This window comes from Chinchilla lanigera, unplaced genomic scaffold (genome assembly GCF_000276665.1).
Source record: "Chinchilla lanigera isolate Chin_1 unplaced genomic scaffold, ChiLan1.0 scaffold00004, whole genome shotgun sequence".
NCBI classification, from domain to species: Eukaryota; Metazoa; Chordata; class Mammalia; order Rodentia; family Chinchillidae; genus Chinchilla; species Chinchilla lanigera.
The window spans coordinates 32518894-32525423 of NW_004955405.1; the positions used below are offsets into that span (position 1 = coordinate 32518894).

Genomic DNA, 6530 nt, shown 5'->3' on the forward strand with positions numbered 1-6530 from the left:
CTGAGCTTTTCCTTTGCAGCATCTTATTGAAACTGACTTGCAATATTTGAGGTACAGAGAAAGAGGCATGTGCTTCTGGGACAGCCGGTTCCTGACCCTGCAGACGGACCACCTCTTCTTCACGCTCGGAAAGAACAAGCTGTGTATCAGGAACCTTAGGAAATTTTGAGATATTGCCAAGTTAGAGATCAAAGAGGGGCCCGTGTGAGGCAGCCGGAGTGAGGACGGCCCTTCCTGTCTTGCTGCGGGCCTCTGCTGGAAATGCGGGCTCAGACAGAGCCGGGGTGTGTGGTGCTCGGGTGGGGTGGGAAACGGCATGGATTCACGTGTGGGAGGAAGCGGAATATCCCAGAGACGCTTTCCCCGCCAGAGTCAAGGCAGCTACCCATTCACTTTTCCAAAGAATCCTCACCCATGTACAGATCACCAGTGAGCCTGGTGTGGTGATGCATTTCTGTAATCCTAGTACTCTGGAAGGCTGAGACAGGAGGGTCACAAGTTTGAGCCCAGCCTAGGCAACTTAGTGACTTAGCCAGATCCTGTCTCAAAGTAAAAAAGGGCTCCAGATGTAGCGAGTGTGGAGGGCCTGGCCTCCGTTCCCGGTACTGCACAAATAAATAAATGAATAAAGTCATGCAGTGAATCAGTCTAGTGGCTTCTAATTTACACACAGATACCAAGATTTCAGGAAGAGAGGAGTGGTCCACACACAGTAAATTGCATGTTTTGTCACCACTGGTTATCGGTGATTTCTTCTGTAAAATCTTCTTCTTTCCTCAGACGAAAGAGTTACTTAGAAAATATCCGGACTGCAAGTAGGGGCAAATCAATGGGCTGAATACTCCATTCTCCTTTCTGTATTCTCTGTGTCCCTTAAAAAATGGTCAGTCTAGATCTTTACAGTGTAAATGAGGAGGCAAAAACTTGTTATTGAGGGAAAAATCTTCAGAGGACACGGAGCCGGCCTTGCGCATTTATTTTTCTGTACGGTGGTTGACAGTCCTGAGTGTAGTTTTTGAAAATAAATTATAATAATCGTAGCTTCACCTCACGGAACTGGCAGAGAAGACCTCGGTGGGAAGATTTGGGACTCGTCCCCAGTTCCGCAGCCGTGGGAGTTTCAGCCAATACCCAGCTACACGCGGAGCGGGGCAACACCAGGCTCTTCCTGTGCTTCGGTTCTTTTTCTCTCTACTTTTTTACTATAGATATTTTTAATTGACCGTTTCATTAGTATAATCTTAGATTCAGAAGTGATTTTTCTGCTCAACTCCCACCTTAGTGCATCTTTAAAAGTGAAACCGCGAGCGTGCAAAGGGCGCGTTAGGTGTCCACTGACCAGAGAACAAACAAGTGGGCATTTGGTTGCGACTTCTAACAATGGAAGCAAAAACCTGCCTCCCGAGGGTCCTGGGCAGCCGGCTCACATTAGGAGGCGTGGCGCCACCTTGTGGCCGACAGGAGGCAACTCCGCCTCCAAGAAGAGGGAAGTAAGTGCCTGCCTTCTTTTTTTTTTTTTTTTTTTTTTTTTTTTTTTAAAGAATAAAAGAAGGATAACATAATAACAGGGGGGACTTAGCAAATTACAGACAAAATGGTAGGAAATTATCAATGGTTATCATTTTACATATTATTGTCTACAAAATAGTTTCTCAGGAAAACAAATAGACAAATAATAGTGAGTTACAGACAAAAGAGGTAGGAGATTATCAAGAGTTGTTGTACTATACTTTGGTATCTTCAAAGTGGCTTCTAAAGAAAATAAATAGCGCTATACATGAGTGACCTATTGAAAAATCATTAACTATTCTCAATGGTTGTTGTAGGAAACACATAATAATAAACAGACATCCATTTATGAAATAGGATAGGAACATTACAAACTTTACACAGTTATGGATAGATTAGTAGGAAAATATCAATGGCTGCTGTAATACGTGGTGGTATCTTCAGAGTGGTTTCTCAGGAAGACAGAGATATGCAAGAGGGACCTATTAAGGAGTTACAGCCTAAGAAGTGCCTGCCTTCTGTAGAGACCCTGAAGCTGAGAGGCGATACTTGTGTGACCCGCAGAACAGGCTCGGGAACAGTTCGGGGGTCGGTTTCCCTGTGGCATCTTTCCCTTTGAGGGGCTTTCCAGGTTAAAGAATGAACCAAGGATTTTTATAATTTGTTTTTGCCGGCCCTGGGAATTGAACCCAGGGCCTTGGGCAAGCTGGACAAGTGCTCTATCTCTGGCTACCTCCCCAGCCAGAAATCAAAGGTTAAAAAAAGAGAGAAAAGACTAAGAGGAGCACAAAACTATTCGCATATTATTTGCTCTCTGAAAACAAAGAGTTGAAAACTCAGAGAGCAGAAAACGTAACTTTGAGCTGCAGAAATGCACTACATAGCCCAGGCTGGCCTTGAATTTGCAGTGATCCTCCTGCCTCAGCCTCCCAAGTGCTGGGGTTACAGGTGTGCACCACCACACTCAAGCTATACTTGGATTTCTTAAATTGGAGTCAGAACAGGCGCTAGGTGATCTGTGTTACCCATAAGACTTCAAAAATTCTCAGAGAAACAAACATAAGCGTATTCCAAGTCACCACTCGGATTCAGTGCCTGTGTAGGGACATTTAATGAAGGTGGGTACAATGTCGGAATGACTCTTCGAGCCCGGCCCCATGATTTCACAGCATGGCGCCTGCTGTGTACCAGGTCTGGTGACTCCTGTAATCCTGGGAAGGGAGCTACGGGTGTCATGGTTGTGACCTCGGAGGGTACTGCGGCACAGAGAGGGTCGGTAACCTCCCGGCTCACACAGCCAGGCAGGACTCCCGACAGTCTGACTCCAGAGTCTGCTCCTGCCCACTCTGTAGCCTCCCAAGTAGACAAAATTGTTCCTTCTCTCACTTCCAGGTTAGAAAACGGTTGTGCTTCCATGGAGACCTGTATACTGTCGGGACCGAGAGACGGCTCCTCTGACTGACTTAATTTGGAGTTTACGGAGGCCATGTTAATTATAGAGAACTGACCACAAAATAACTCTTGTCTGTGGAGATGCAAATTGTGTTCTTTGGCTGACGCCCCACCTCATTCTGTCTCCGTGGCATGTTCGTTTTCCTGTTCCTATGCTGTAGATGCCTCTGTTCGCATTGTGTTTTTGAACCCTGGTAGTGCCTGCCTGGTTCTCTGGGTGGTTAATAGGTAAAGTAACATCTTTGAAGTGCTCCTTTTTATGTCATATGACAGCCACGATTTTACTGTGTTTTGAAAATTATTTTCTCCACTCTCAACGTCTTGATGACCCCATCGACACCTCCACCACACCCCGCCTGACACCCTGAGCGCCCCGGCCCCTCACCTGGCTTGCTTCATTTTTTCGTAGTCTTTCTCTTCCAACCTGCTGTGGCATCTCATTCCGTCTTCTGTGTCTATATGGTTCCTGTTTACCTTCTCTGCTTGTCCGTGGATTGGCATTTAGGCTGAGTCTGTATCTTGGTTATTGTGAATTGTTATAAATGTTGAGCTGCAGTAAACATGGGACTGCAGATCTCTTTCTGACAGCCTGGCTTCATTTCCTTTGGTCGCATACCCGGCAGTTTGAGCGCTGGTTCTCATGATAGTGCTGCTTTCACTGTTTTGAGGAGCCCCATCCCGTTCTCCTGAATGGCTGTACTAATTCAGATCCCCACCCCCTGTGTGTAAGAGTTCCTGTTTCTCTGTATGCCCACCGGCACCCGACAGGCTATACCAAGTTATCTAGCTGTACCGCAGCAAGATCGTGGCTATAAATTACAAAGGAAATGTGCGGTTGGGACAAATAGTAGGTAAGTGTATTCTTGCGAGAGAGCTGGAGGATCTCAGCCAGCTGCTGTGCCCTCCGCCTGGGGCCAGTGCTGGCACAAAGAGGGAGAAGCTCAGGCAGAGATGGAGAGGGCCCGATAGCAGAGGATAGAGGGGAATGTAGAGGAAGACAGAAAGTATGGGCTTTGGTAGTGTTTCATCACTTGACTGAATACCTGAGAGGGAAGGGTTTATGCTGGCTTATGATTTCAGAGGTTTCAGTCCCTGGTTGCTGGATGCTATTGTTCACAGCCTGAGGGGGAGGCCCTGAAACTTCAGCTGTTCACGTCCTGGCAGCCAGGAACAAGAGGACAAGGAGCAGGGGAAGGAGAGGAAAGAAGAGGGTGAGCTGGGAAGAAGGAGGAGCAGGAGGGAGGGCAGGAGAGGAGGGAGGGCAGGAGAGGAGGGATGGAGGTGGGGGCAGGAGGGGGACCAAGGTCCAGTATACCTGTCAAGGAAATGTCCCCAGAGTCCCGCTTTCTCCAGCCAGGCCCCACCTGCTGAGTTCCTAGGACCTCCCAATGGTGCCACCAGCTGGGTACCAAGCCGTGTGCACGGGAGCCCTCGGGGGTCTTCTAGATCCAGACTGTGACAGAGCAGTGTGCCTTTCAGCATGGGCCGAGTGTCCTCCAGAGGGCAGAGCTCAGTTTTGCATAAAGAAAGGCATTAAAATACCTGCTAAAATTTCAGACATTCAAAATGAGGTTTGGGCAGAAGAAAGGAGTAGAAAATCACTTTCTAATTAGAATAAAAAATTGATTCATTCATATGTAGAAGCTTTAACAAATTGGCCTAAATGAAGATAGCAACTATGAGAGGTTGGGAGGCTGGGGGCTGGGGGGAGGGAGGCTGGGTTGGGGGATCAGATACGCATGGAGAGAGAGAACGGGTCCGGGGATTCTGCAGCACCGGTGGGTAAAGTTAGTCCACAAGAACAGTGTGTATTTTATAAAGACCTAGGACAGAGCGCTCAGAGGCTATGAACATAGAGAAGCGAGGAGAAGGAAATGCCAATGACCTCGATTTGATTAATGTATGCTCTAGGCTTGTGTTGAAAGATCACACCGAAGCCTAGCAGTAGGTGTAAGTAAGGCATGTTAATAAAAAAGTAAAACAAAATTGATTCGGGGAATTTTTCTTAAAGATTTCTAATATTTCTTTTGTGTGTTCTACAGATCTGGAGCTGAGAGTTGCGGGCAGGGAGCTAAATGAAGTTGAGCTGATGAAGGAGTGTAATTTAAAGCGGGCTTCTGCAGGCGGAGAATGAGACATAAATCTCATGCATCAACGCTTTCTTGAGCTTTTTGTTAATCAGAGCCACAGTTTCTGGCTGGATTATATTCTTTTAAAGCGGCATCCAGATGGGTTGGACTTCATTGTACCTGTGTGTTACGATTATCAGAGTTCGTTCAGGATTCTAGGCCCCAGGGAAGTAATTTCTCTTTTCCTGAGTGAGAGGGGCTGCTGGCTTTGCGAATGTGTACGGTGGCCGAAGGGCGTGCTCCCAGGCGCAGGGTTAGAACTGTTTTCTTTCCAGCCGTCTCAGAGGGCTGAATCCGTAGCTGCAGAGGTGTGGAAGAATATAATGCCCAGTTGTATGTGAAAACCAGTGTAAATTATGAAACTCACCTTCATCACAATTAAAATAAACAGTGGAACCGAAGTGAAAGAACAGTTTGTGCCCTCGAAGGGAGAGGACGTGTGCAGAGCCACTGGCTGGTGGCTCGCTGCCCACCTGGTCCCCGCCTGTCCCCCGCCCCCGGGAGCCTGTTGTAATTCCACCCAGGGCTGTGGCTGGCGAGGGTGGCAGGCCTGGTGCTGCGCGCGCGACATCCCCCAGTGACTTCCGCAGAGTGGAGAGAGGAGCGGCAGGCCTTGTAGACGGGAGTCCAAGTGCAGAGGAAATACTTTCTGAGACTCATCTCGGAGTAATGTGTGACTGGGATGCGCAGCAATCCAGCTTTAGGGCCGTGCGGTCGGGAGCCCGGGGCCTAAGTCAGCTAAGGAGTGGCTGGGAGTGCAGTGCGGGGACAGGGGACCAGGTCGGTGCCCTGTGCGGGCGCCCGCGCCTTAGTCAGCACCGCTCAGCCCTGTGACCTGTGAGTCTGGGTGTCTGCGGTCCCTCTCATCCAGTAACTGCTCTTTCCAGTTGAGACACACCCAGTGTCAGGGACCTGAGCTCTCCTGCGACACGTGGTGTGTGCGGGGCAGTGCAGCACCCCAGCCTCTTCAGACCTGGCTCAGAGAGGGCCTGTCATCCCTGCTATCTAATCGGGGCCCAGGTGGAGCTGGGGAGCAGAGAGCTGGGGACGCTGGTGTGGCCCCTCCAGCCTCTCTCTCTGCACCCAGCAGCGGAGGCCCTGACAACGAGGGAGTGGAGTGCACGGATAGCAATCCGGGTGCGTGCGGAGGTCCACAGAGCCTACTAGTGGGAGTGCAAGGTGGTCACGGGTGGGTGCTTCTGTCCCCCAGCTGCCCCCGGGGAATGTGCCAAAGGGAGGCAGTGGCCGGGCACTTTGTCCTCTGCCCCCAAGCTGGAGGCCTGGCAGCACTTTCCATCCACAGTGCCGTGCTACCCTAAAGCTCAGCCCCCCTGAACCGTTGCTTTGAACATCGTGTTTAAAGTTTCAAAGATATTTATATATTTATTACTGGTCTTTTGAGACAGGGTCTTGCTGTGTAGTTCAGGCTGGCCTCGAACT

General features: G+C 49.3%; 1 long non-coding RNA gene across 1 annotated transcript; it reads left to right on the forward strand.

Moving 5' to 3' along the window:
* The first annotated feature begins 500 nt into the window (after window positions 1-500).
* On the forward strand, window positions 501-6530 carry LOC106149501. Its single transcript, XR_001235729.1, has 3 exons — window positions 501-1490; window positions 2902-4172; window positions 5004-6530. It is a non-coding gene; the product is annotated as an uncharacterized LOC106149501 (long non-coding RNA).